The sequence below is a fragment of the Cydia splendana genome, chromosome 8, assembly GCF_910591565.1.
Source record: "Cydia splendana chromosome 8, ilCydSple1.2, whole genome shotgun sequence".
NCBI lineage: Eukaryota > Metazoa > Arthropoda > Insecta > Lepidoptera > Tortricidae > Cydia > Cydia splendana.
This window is the reverse complement of record NC_085967.1, coordinates 15,502,077-15,516,423: the sequence shown is the minus strand read 5'-3', so window position 1 is coordinate 15,516,423 and position 14,347 is coordinate 15,502,077.

The following is a 14,347-nucleotide window of genomic DNA, read 5'->3' as shown; positions in this document are numbered from 1 at the left end:
TAGCCATAATTTCTAGTTGTATTAATATTAACTTAAATAATATTTATACTAGCTCCCACATAAATGGGTTTAACTTCGTACGTTACATGTCAAATCGATCGTTGGTAGGTAAATTGGCATGTCAGGTGCATGTAACATCGTACGCATCATGCACAGCTACATATATTCCTTTGGATAACCTACCGCGATATCGACCAATAGAGATTCATGTTGTGTAAACATGCAAGAACCGGGAGGCATATTCTGAAACTCAAATAGGTGAGTAAAATATGCAAATACTTTTGTGAAAAATTTGCGGTTGCTGCCCGCAACTCTGTCCGTGTTGCTCTCCCATAGAAACGCAGCAAGGTGATAATTTCCAGAACAAAAAATCTATATCTATTTACCGCATACGATATGGTGAATATAATATTCAACTCTATTGAGAGCTATTAAAGGTCAAATTTAAACAAATATTTTTTATTACATGAAGTAAGGGGTTAAGTTAACTTTGATGTTTTTTTCTGAATATTCATGGGTCGCGGGTCGCGGGCCTGGCGAACAAATACATGCGTGGTATTTACCATATTTTATATTTTAATAGATACACCCCCAGTGTCTATTTAATACGTCATTATATTTAAAAAAAACACTGTATTTACATAGTTTTTAAGAAGTGTGGCTACCCTTTAATATGAAGGATGTTATGAAGTTATGTAATATGCTCCAAAAACTAAAACATGAGGCTACAAAAATATAAATGGTAAGTTAAAAACTATCTGTCCCTTTTAACTAGTATAATCTACCTCGTATTTATCATACAACCTACTTTAAATTTACCTTATAAAGTAGACATTTATTTCAGTTTTGTACAATATTCGATCTAAATAGTTAAGTTGGAATCCTTCTAATTCAAAGAATTTATAAAGTTAACTTAAAGTATTTCAAGTTTATGGATGTGCCTTTTTTAATAAATAGGGATCCTTAGTTCCCAGATGTAACTCTGTTAATTACTTTCTGTTCTAATAAAAAATGTTATGACATAAATATAAAATACAACGACCCCTTATTTTACCGACATACTTAACTAGGTATTTGTCGAATTTCGTTTCACGTATAAATAAAATAACTAGTATGTAGCTACTAGATTCTAGTCTTTTTATAACGTTTATGCAGTACTCATTTTATTTCAAACATAAGATTTTGTTTTATAGGTAATTACACTAATTTAATATTTTGTGAAACGTTTATTTGGCAATTTAAAATTACTAAAAAAATAGTGAAACAAAATCCTTTAACCTCTAGCTGCCCAGAGACCTATAAAAAGGTCTCCTGTTCCATTCTACTTTGAACTTTGTGTTGACGAAATAAAATTTCATTTTGCTTGGCAAGGCTTGACGTATGAGCGGCTAGTGGTTAAGACGATTGTCGGCAAAATAAGGGTTTACTTTTAAATATTACATATATTATTAGATTATCTGACGAACTATTTCAAAACAAAATAAAAATCGACATTAGAATATACTATTATGATTACAATCTTTATTAAAGCAAGGATACAATTTCCTTATCTTTATACCTACGTATACACGGTGTGGCCTGTAACACGAGCAAATAATTAAAATATAGATTGTACTCCTCTAACGGTGACACTTTTGTTCAAAATTTTTAAAAATTATGAAGTATTTAGACTCCCTATTTTTCATACAAAATAAATATTATTTTCAATGGACGCCATCGCCACGCCATATCATTGTGATTGACGTTGCTTGTCATGCCTTAAACATAACAAAATTCGCAATACATTGCGTCTTAGAATAAATTTTAAAGTGTATTAAAAATCAAACCCCAAGTTATTTTTAAAAGTCGGTGAACAAATGTTGGTCAGTATGAGGAGTACAGCCTACAGTTTAATTTTTTGCTCATGTTACAGGCCACACCCGGTATAATATATTTCTACCACTAGAAAGCCAATAATAACAAAAAATTGATGTTTATGAAATATAATATTGTATGCTGTATAATACGTGATTGTCCTATTTAGCACTGAGGATTTGAAATGTGTAGGGCCCTTGTATAATACAAATTTCGGTATATTCTGTGTTTTGCATATAATACTTGAAACAAATGTTTTAATACGACTACTTAAGGAAATAATACAGAATGTTATAACATTGTCTTTGAATAAACATTAATATTATACTTCAGTACTGCATTTTTTAATAACAGGGTAACTTCCTTTCTTCATTTGATAAAACTACGAATGATATAAAGAAATCCCACTTTAGAATTTTTGAATTTCGACCGTTCGATTTCATGTATTTCTTTCAATAATATCTCCACTACTAGACATTTCAATTCTACAAATAGAATTGAAAATGAGTGGTCAATAGGTCAATACTACTAGATTCTCAATGTGTATCGCTCGTATTTCAAAAATTTGCATTTCGCTGTTTTCCGCCGATTTTCTAGTGACGAAATCGAGCGATCGAAATTCATAAATCGCCCCCATGTTACAGTATAAAAATAGGATAGCTACTCAACTACTCATACAATTGCAATTTTCATTGGCAAGCACCATTATTTAACACAGGAGCAAGTTTAATTTGAGCCTTCACGGTTTTTTCAGCCATATTATAAATATTAAAGAAATATTTTCCTGTAGGTAATATTGTATCCGGTTGCTGCCCTGTCACGGCGAGCAAGTATGAACGGGATGTCAGCCGGCGGCAAAACGGCAGCAGATAAAACTCTGAATGCCGCATTTCCACTGTTTTTCTAACGTACTTTAACCGTAGGCAATGTTTAGGAAATTACGTTTACATTTAAACGCAGTAAAGAGTATTGTGATATAGAAAACGTGCACATGTAGGTACTTACGTAGAAAAGTGTAGAAAATATTTAAGAAGGGTTGTCTTGTCCCCCATACAACGCAACGCCGTCGCCGCGAGAATCGTCAATGTTGTAAATGACATAATATTATTTTTACATTTTATTTAACGTATGAAAATTGCCATCCCCCTGCTATTTATACGATGGAGGTTGTCCGTCTTGAACAATTACTAGTCTCTGGTACGTAGCAAATGATACCTACCTAATAAGTCTATTAAAAATTAAAGCCTTTATAATGAGCTAGCCCTTAATGTGACTCATATTCACTGTGAGTACTGTGACGGGGTTTTTAAGAAGTGAGTATCTATTAAAGTTTGCCAAGATTGCCTTTTCACGCCTTTGCCCAGCAGTGGGACACTCAAATAGGCTAGGAAAAAAAAAAGATAAGCAACGCATAAGGAGTGCCTCAGTATAAAGACTGAAAACCTTCAGGTGTTGCTTATCTCCATGGACGAAGATGACCGCTACCGATTAGGTGATGACTTGATGAGTCTACTTGTTGCCATTTATTTTATTTAAAAAATACTTCTTTACTTTTCATTTAATATTGCAGCTCTGCTAGTTAAGCACGTTAGTTTCTAACAAAGTCGCTCACTATCGAATAGCGCGACCCTTGACTTTCCAACCTTTTAACGACACATGAAGCGAACTAACAAATTCCGGGATCCGTTTTATCTTCGAGTGGAACGCGAAAAGTTTCGCTATACTGGCTGACTTGGCAAGGAGTTGTATGTACTCCCATGGCTTACAGGCAACACTTAGATTTGTATGTACTCCCATGGCTTACAGGCAATATTAAGACACCAGTCACATCATCATTAGTCACTTAAATTTCAAAATTTCAACTTGTTTGGACATTATTATGATATTAATATTAGTGCATTTCGCTCGCATTTTGGTACGTGGTTGCACTACTATGCAGGCGATACATTGTCTAGAATTAATATTGAATCACGATAAGATCACTTTAGTTCGAATCTCGCTTAAAGTAAACACGCACAATACTGGTTGACTGAGTTCGCCTGTTCAAAGCAATTGTAATAACACCTAAGAAACTTCGCAGTCCGATTTTACATAGCCGACTAGAAAGGGGTATGTGTTGAAACTGAAAGTTGAATCGTTATTGTGTGTATGTAGCTATCGGACTATTACCAACTTTGTTGGTTTGTTGGTTTTCTTTAATTGTATTTTTATGGGTCAGTTTTGGTTACTCCAAGCCACCTAAGGCCCACTTGCACCATTCCACTAACCCGGGGTTAACCGGTTAACCATGGTTACGAGTACTATTTGACAATGGGTTGAGGATTTAACCGCTTAACCCCGCGTTAGTGGGATGGTGCAAGTGGGCCTTATGGTGTTAGTGAGAAGAGATTTTTTATTTTCTTCGTAATTACGAACATAAAGGTAAGTTCGGTATTGCTTATGGTAGAAGTACCTGTACGAAAAGAGAAATGAAAAAATGGTAAAAATGCAGGTAAAAAGACATGTATATATTTATATTTACAACAAACAGACGAGACAATGTACATAATTATAATATACATACTCGTTTTTTTAACCGTATAAAAATGTGAAACCTAATACTGTGCATTAAATGTACCTATAGTACAAAAGTAGTATTATTATAAAGACTGTTATGGAACCGAAAAAAAACATTGAATTATTCAATGAATAGTTCCTTATTGTGCAGTTTTTTTTACCATTATGAATATCAATGTGATAGGGATAAGTTCGGCCTTGTACCTACTACATATTTATGTTCTTTCTGATGTAAGTAGGTACCTTTATTCCTCTCTTTCGTACAATAAAGTGTTTATTTACTTACTTACAACGTAATAGGAAATATGACGCAAGTGTTTCTTAAATATAAAATCCTTTTTTGACGCCTAAGAAAGTGTCAATATAATTTACCCCGTCCAGAAAATCTTGCAAATAAGCACGAATCTTAAATTGTCGGCGCGCTTAAGCGGAAAGGGGACGGCCGTTTGTCCATACAAACGTCGTCCACATTTTCCGCTCTGGATACTGACATTATAGAAAATATTATTACATAATTTGATGTATATTAACCATAGCTATGCCCTTACGTTTGACTTTTTGATTATTGTGAAAATTTGGAGCGAAAAACAGAATTCATACAAAACTTTAAATGCTTCTAACTCTTATAATAATAAAAAATCTAAAAATATCGAACGTAGAGGCATAGCTGTGGCTGATATACATCTAGTTGTGTCAAAATATTTTCAATAATGTTAATACCCAGAGAGGAAAATGAGTACTACGTTTGTATGAAAAGGCGATTTCGCGCGGGTCCTCCGCTTTCGTCTTAAGACGTTGGGCATGGTGTGGGTCGGAGCGGCGCGGCGCGTGGCGGTCGCGCGGGCCGCCGGCACTTGTTGCGCAGCCCCGATCGATACACCGCCTCCCGTGCAGCCGACACCTTCACTCTACACACTCGCCATTCACCGCGACAGCCTCGGCCACCCTTCCCCTATCCAATCTGCAACTCATCAGAATCTCCGCAATCTTCCGTTTCCAATAACCTTTATCATTCTACGACTCGTCGGTTCCTTTCAATCGCGAGGCAGTAAAAGCTTGTATCGAATTTTGGCAGAAATGTATTTTACGCCGTCTATAAATCAGGGGAATGATACTACGGGCTACAGTATTCAGGTGCTTAGTATGACGAAAATTCCTAAAACGACATACGACACAGCGCGCCAATGAAGGCAGTTTTCATTAAGACAAACAATTATAAGATTTTTTTTTGGGTTGGATAGAAAGGCTCATTGCAGGTATGAAAAATATTTTGATTGGCAATGTGTTTCGTTTCATATTTATGTAAGTAAAAGTTAACAGTTCAGTAGTTTACGATACTTGTAGAAAGTTGGGAAAAATAATATAAGTATCTTATGTATATGTTGACTTGTTGAGTTATTTAAGTTAGATAAATGAAACTAAGACATATACATACAATCATCATATCATATTAATGTCTTATGGCTCCTCTACACGATGGCCCAACGTAGTGGTTCAATATGTTGGGCCAACGTGTAGAGGGGGTAGTGGTGTCGGTTGGCTTATGGCGCGCGGGATGGCGATGAGTTGGCCGCGGTGTCGGTTTATCGGCCGCACATCAAAGGGATTGGGCAAGCGATGTCGGTACGCATCTACACGTGGCCCAATCCACAGTGCGTGCTTGAACGCGGTCGAGTGCGGACGTTTGTGGTCAGTATCACATTTCGTTAATTAAAATGACGAGTACGTAGCCTCGTTATGGAAGTAATGAAGGAATAGGAAATTTACGCAGACAGTACATTTATAATTTAAATAAATAAATATAACAATATCTACCTATAGCTAAATAAATGAATATTAGATACATATCTAACTATATACTCGTATAGTAAGTACCTACATTGCACAATTTGCACAGCTATGTTGGTAAGCTAGTAACAAAATTCAATAAAAATTATAATATGCTCTAAAATACCATCTATTGACAATTAAAAGTGAATATAAATATTTTATTTAGCTACATATAAATATGATCAAATTTTCAGCAAGGATATCCACAACGCAGGCTTCGTCAGGTGGCCACAAATGCAAATCCGCAACATGTTTCGTCCAAAACAAACCAATGATGATGTCCGCACCAGGCTTCGTCATTTTTAAACAAAACAATTGTCACGAATCGTACCTGGTTCAAAAGTCCCCATCACACTCTAAAATAATTTAAGCAAATTATAAGGTAACATGAAATTAAAAAAGATATTTATTTATTTATTTCTTTAAAAAAATCTAACATTCATTTATTTTCGGGAAGTAGGTATCATCAAAAAACTCTTGCAGCTTCTACGACATTTTTTTTATTACTTGATGATAATAATGGTACGTGGCGGTATCTTAGATAAATTGCTGCAACGGAAAGCTCCATCTTGGAAACCGGTTAGATCACAACTGAATGTCGCCATCGTGTAGATGCGTTCCAACCACCACAAGGTCATCTCGCTGGCGCAGCGGTGGGCCATCGTGTAGAGGAGCCATTAAAAAACAAATGCCTACTAATAAATCGTCCAAGGGCTGAGTTAATTGCCGTTCAGGAGGCTTCACTCCACAAAATGAAGTGGACGATTATTTACGTTAATGCGGAGATGCTTTCACAGATGCCATGAAGCTAATGTTTATCTTGGCTTCGCAGGCTTTGACTGTATTACTGTGATAAAACGAATAATGGGACATGACACTTCATTATTTCGTGTTTAAAGGGCCCACAGATTACCAGTTCGCCGGACGACATCGAATCGCAAAACACATAGTTCCGAACAACTGACAGATTGATATCGTCCGGCGAACTGGTAATCTGTGGGCCCTTTAACTATTTAGGTATTTCGTTAAACGTGGCATATTATAAATTATTAAAAATCAATATCTGTTTGGGTACTATACTCGTACTAAAGGTTTTAGGAGATGTACTATATCATATGAATTTGTTTTGTGTATAGATAAAATAAATAAAGAATGTAAACATCGGACCTTAAATTTGTAGAGAGGATCACTTCAAGGGTACAAAGGCATTAATAATAACATTATTATATTTAAGGGCACAGTAAGTCGACTGTTCCTGTGTTGTGTAAACTTTTCCGGATTTACTTGTCTCCCTTTTATTTACTTTTGTGCTTTATAAAGTTAGATCGAAGCCGGTGAAAGAAGCGGAAACTGGGAAGATGACGGATCATGTTGTGTTGTGAGCAGTGTTATAACAATAAAATAGATAAACAGATACGTACGTACGTACCCCATTTTTTCGAATGTATGTATAATTTAGTACTGCTGTATTAAATAAGAATATATAATTAAAAGCTGTAAGCTGTGTGTTGTAAGCTGTATATTTAATTAAAAGAAGCATAGTCCGCTTGGTGCTTTCCCCATTGTTCAATTAATTACATGGTGGAAGATGCGCAACATTAGGTGTTTAGTATTAGTCGCATCACAAAGGAGCCTTTGGGGCGAAACTGTACTAAGCTGCCATTCAAGAACTGATAAGTAGGTAGCTAAGTATTCATGTTAAGTATTACACACAATAATATATCTTGCACTACAAAGCGTTTTGGACACGTAGACAGGATTACCATCTAAAACAAAATTAGAAATTTATTTTACAACTTTCTGAGTATCGTATTAATAGGCAAAAAATGGATTGAACGAAGAGGTTTTCTTTTGCCTGTGATACCTATAGAGTTCAAGTTAAATTGTTAGCAGTCTTAAGTACATTTAAGGGCCAGATAGTAATTACGTTTTTTCGAGTTTTGGTTTCAAAATGCCCCTTTGCATATATTATATAATACGAGTATCTGCTGTATTCGAACTTCAAGATATTCACAAGAGACGACACGTAGGTACTAGATCCATTCAAAAATGTTATAGTTTAGATATCAACTAGTCCTCTTTTGCAGCGCAATTCGGGCAACCAATGTCACTTTTACGTTAGATAGAGTAAGATATCTATTAGATGTGAATTGGATCTCTAAGTCCTATCCTGTGGAAATCGTTCATTAGTATCTCCAGAATCGCGCAAATGTCAAATTTGACAGGTTAGATCTTAAACATATCGTTATCGTATCTTGGTGATGTCTAAAAGATGTCTAATAGATGTCTATTTGAGAATCCGAATCGGGCCCTAAGTCATTATATTTGTATGTATGTTTAAAAACCTTCATAATGACAAAAAGTACATAATTTAGCTTAGTATTTAACAGGAGTCTTTTTCAGAAACAAGTACCCATAAACATGCTACCAATGACGTCCTTACATGCAGCGACCCACTTATATTACGAGATTTTCTCAAATTAGAAGAAACACCAGTTAAATGTAAGATTTTCAGCTCTGTATGGACGCTAGAATATTTTTTTAATAGACCGTAAGTTTATTATTAAAACAGGTGATATTTTACTTGTTTGAATGTCACCACACGGTATTGTTATGGCATTTAGGGTTCTTGCTAAATTGGAAATTCTATAGCGTAAGTATTGAACAACCAATTTAGCTAGGACCCTTAAATGCGCAACAATCGCGGAGCGTGATGGTACAACACGATGAAACAACGGTAAGTATAAAACCATTTTCTTCAGTTTAGGACAACTGTGGGAAAAGTTCAATTGCCATGATTGAAAGAACTTCCAGTAACTAGTTTTAGTATATGTCTGTATATTTAATAATAGGGCGAGAAATTTTAAGAAGAAGTTGGTGATATCATATAAAAAATTATTATTATTTCATTCGGCTTTTTAATTATTTCATTTTCCAATACATTATCTATAGAAATCAATATTTTATACGTTTTTAGGGTTATATTTTTCTACCGGATTGTTTTTTGTAAGCTAATGTTTAATTTACTATACCCGGTATGGCCTGTAACATGAGCAAATAATTAAACTGTAGGCTGTACTCCTCATACTGACGAATATTTGTTCAGCGACTTTTAAAAATAACTTGTGGTTTGATTTTTATTACACTTTAAAGTTTATTCTACGACGCAATGTATTGCGAATTTTGTTATGTTTAAGGCGTGACAAGCAACGTCAATCACAATGATATGGCGTGGCGATGGCGTCCATTGAAGATAATATTTATTTTGTATGAAAAATAGGGAGTCTAAATATTTATGATTTTTAAAAGTTGTTGAACAAAAGTGTCACCGTTTACAAAAGTGTCACCGTTTGAGGAGTACAATCTATGTTTTAATTCTTTGCTCGTGTTACAGGCCACACCCGGTATAATGAGTAGGTATAATGACACGAGTGAGATGCACTAAAACCGAAATTTAAGCATAAAAAATTTAATACGCAAAATACAGTAGATGTTACAGCTATTTTTTACTACAAAACAAAGCAGAAAATTGTGTTACGCGCTACGATGTGCTCCACTACGTAGTGCAACACACCTACGGTCATATCGCTACGTACCTATAGCCGATGTTGGATTTTCCGGTGTGCGAAAATGCTTCCTAGAGCCCCTGGAGGCGAAACAACAATGCGTCGCAATTGGCGATGAATGGGTGAAAAGTTTGAAAAATGCATACTGGCTGGGATGAAAAACCCAGCTTTTGTCTTTCGTTAACATCCTTAACAAAAATGATGAGAATTATTTAAAAAAAAACCATCGAATTTCAGTACCATTACATAATTTATTTAAAGTTTTCTCCTTAAGACCGACTCACATTTGACCAGTTCCTTATTGTACAAAATGGATTTTATTCGCCCTTTATTAATTTTCCGAATACAAAACTTTATCAAAAACATGGCCACAATTATAAGGGAGGTATAGTAGGTAGGGGAGCGGGGGGCTTGTTGTAACAGTTTTAGGAAAAAGGCCTGTATTGTCTAAAATATGTATAATTTTATGGTTCTGAGTATGAGGGTTTGTAAAGTATTTATCTAAGCACTAATTCCGATTATAAAATAATTTTAAATGTTTACGCATCTTTTACACCAGACACTTTTTGAAAAACTGGGAGTTGTTACGACTTACCCCGTAATTGGGGCTTGTTGTAACAGTTTTAGGAAAAAGGCCTGTATGCTCTAAAATATGTATAATTTTATGATTCTGAGTATGAGGGTTTGTAATCTAAGCACTAATTCCAATTACAAAATAATTTTAAATGTTTACGCATCTTTTACACCAGACACTTTTTGAAAGACTGGGAGTTGTTACAACTTACCCCGTAATTTATTTTCAATACCTGGTTGAAACAGAGCTCGTATGCACATCCACTCGCTTCGATGTCTGGCGGGGCAATGGCGGTGTTTACGTTATTCTTCGAGTTATAAAGAAAGTCATTCAGCAAAAAAAAATGTTTTTAATTCCCCGTCAAAATTGTTACTACTTACCCCTGTTACATTAAGCCCCGCCCCCGGCTCCCCTACCTATTTTTCATATATCTTGGATACGCTGACGATCTCAATATATATTCTGCGTTGGTTATAAATTGTATGGAGATTACAGCTGTCACCTTACCCTTGCTACTTTAAAAATGCTACATACATGTTTTCTGTAACATCAATAGATTAATTTTACTAAAGGTGTATGTAGTCTATAACACAGCCTTATCGACCTTTTGTTGGTACCCAGACTTAATAACATAGCAGCTGGAGCCCATCTATCTCTCGACTGAAACTTAGCCAGATGTTGCCGCTAGAGAGACAATGAACTTGTCACATTTAATGTATGAGGATCATACTTTTGCTACAAAACTAGTTTCATTTCTAGCTAAATTTAGTTTCCATCAAAGACATATATGTAACTACGTATAAGATGAATAAAGTCTAAGAAAAAAACGTGCCTCGGAAATCAAGAAAAAGTCATTCTCGGATAGATGGCGCACACACCTTTGGCCTATGCTCGGCTAGATGGCGTGCGACACCGTTTCATATTTAACAATTTTAACACATAGATATCAGTGAATGAAGATGGATAAAAATGATATAAAAATAATAAAATCATTTATCCATATATATACATTGTTTTGATAATTTTATACGTTTTCATTTTGAGTTTTAGTCGTGTGTCGATAGATGGCAGTAAATTTACTGTGACTACAAAATTTACTTAGACAGGACCCCTCTATACTATCTATTCTCTTTGGTTTCTATGTAGGTATAGTCACCAAAAAATCGGAGCGGCAAAGGTGCTCACAAATTTGACGACCGGTCTGGCATAGTGGGTAGTGACCCTGCCTGTGAAGCCGATGGTCTCGGGTTCGAATCCCGGTAAGGGCATTTATTTGTGCGATGAACACAAATATTTGTTCCTGAGTCATGGGCGTTTTTCTATGTACCTATATACTTATATAGGTACATAGAAAAACGCTAAGCGACGTTATACATACTTATATAGATAAATACATACTAATGTATTTATCTATATAAGTATGTATAACGTCGCTTAGCAGCCATAGTGCAAGCTTTGCTTAGTTTGGGGATACGTTGATTTGTAAAAGATGTAAAAATAAGTTTTTGGCAAAAATTTCATTTTTTGTACAAGCTTTTATCGCTGACTGTACTTTTCTCACGACAACTAATAATCATCGAGACAATTCTAAAAACCCCTAACACAATTAGGTTGCGTTGTTTCATCACAGAGTTCCTATGGCCACCTCCTGTCTCCATCATCAGATCAGTTCGACAGTACCATATTATTGTATTGTCATCAGAACTACATACAGCTGCCAATTTTCATGACGCTACGATCCTTGGAAGATGGTTAAATTAGTTACCTTAGATTCCATTACATGTTAGTTACATACACGTCGACCTAATAAAAGCTTGTTAAAAAATCTGAACACGCCTCTATTTTCAAGGCGCTATAGTGCTTGTTCTGATATTTTTGAGCACCTCGGCCTCTCCGATATATCTGAGGCGACTGTACTGAGACTATGTAACTATAGGTACTAACCCCCCCTTATTCATAAACGCGCTACAAGTCTTAATTAGCTAATAATCGTTTGTCTTTATCTGTCATTATGACTTATGTATTTGTAAAAAAAGGATAGAACATAATTTAACTAAATCGGGTCCGTAAAGTCTTATGTTGTGTTGTGTATAAACTAATCTTGTATCAACGGCAATGGAAGTAAAGGAAGGAAAAGAGTATATAGGTTTGGTGCAAATTATGTTTAAAACTAAGAGTTAATTATACTTTTTTTCTTAAAAATAGCTAAATACCTTAGGTACTTAAAATTTCAAGGTAAGTTAAGTTAAAAAGACTGACTTATTTATGCAACCCCCATAAGGCACTCGTACCATTACATACACGTAGAACGTCACAAATAAATATTCAATAAATATATCATTAATGCGAGCAACTTTTATTGTTAATTTATTACCTTTATAACCCAATATACTTACCACCTATTTGAATGTCGAAAGAAAATCCGTTACAAAAATCTATAGTTTCACCAATTTCGGGTACCATTAACTTCCATTAGAGAGCAAAAATAAGTGCTTTCATCGTCCATTCACTCTGACTCGATCAGCGTTGCTCTATGTAACTCAATATTATAGTCAATCTAGCAGATCGCAGCTTGCATGAAAGAAGCCGCTGAACCGGCAACATTTCTGCCCAGCGAAGTATAAACAACCAATACGTCTTAAGTTTAATGAATGCCTACATTAACGCACCTAACCTTGGTCATTCGAGCGAATAAATCTTTCATCTTTTAGAGGTTAGGTTAGGTTAGGTGTTACTGCGGTGGCCTTCCGCTTTAATACTGAATGTAATACACTACACCATAGAGGCAGTGTAATTACCTAACGCAGTAAACTATTATATTTTGCAAACAAGTTTTATGTCTTTTGTCAGAGGTGTAGGTACCTACAGCCTGGCAAAAAAGAGTAGAAATTAAAAAGTGGCAACACTGTAATGTCGCCCCGTTCTCTTATATAAATTGATTTGAAAGGGACGACATTATAGTGTTGCCACTTTTGTAATTTCTACTCTTTTTTGCCATTGGATACTGCCGGCCCGGTTTTGGCAGCACGTCCGACTCAGCTGGGTTTGCTCCAGCTGCCTATGGACTAAAACCCTCCGCCCTGTCCAGTGTTATGTTTCAGAAAACGCGGCACTATCGGTATACACGTTGCTTTCTGTCTAGAAATGTAAGTATGACTTATTTAAAATCAGCATCATCATCCTGCCCTATTCTCAACTTCATTTGGGGTCAGGCCTTCTTGTGCGTCTGCGCCAGGACAATCTGTCTGTCTGTCAAGTATGACTTATTTAAAATACTGCAATAAAATTAAAGGCAATTTAAAGTTCTACAGTCATTTTCAAAACAAGCGGATTAGACTACACGTCAAAAGTATCTAATGTCTCCTTTGTCTAATACTTACCTTAAAAAAAGAGATACGACTCTTTATGTAGAACAATAAAATTATGACGGATACTTTATAATACCTACTATTTCTATACTACCCATGACTAGCATGGTATCTGACGTAATGTGTACTATGACTTATTCTATTTTACCATAAGGTTATTGAGAATATATGGTCCATCCAAGAGGATTAAAAAACATATTTAGCAAATTTTGGTTTTAATGAACCAAATTGTGCGAATACAGACAGATAAGAAGCCCGTTAAGCCGAGGCGAAGGCTGAAAAGCGTTTTCTGCTAACATTAATTACAGTTGGATATACAAGAATTAAATCTAATTTAGTCAAACCTGTCTTATCTCTTCCGGGAGGAGGAGCAGATTGTAATAAATTTATCGGAATGCCTGTTGAAATTATTCAGGCGCACTAGGATCAAATTAACTAAAATATCGATTATTTCTATCTAGCCAAAATGTACCTACGACTAGTATAATAAATTTTACGAGTTTGATGGTGTAGGTTTCATGAAATCTTTAGGTTATACAACCTAATCTAAATAATAGCTACTCCAAAAAGTAGGTAAGTACTCGACTAAATAACTATTT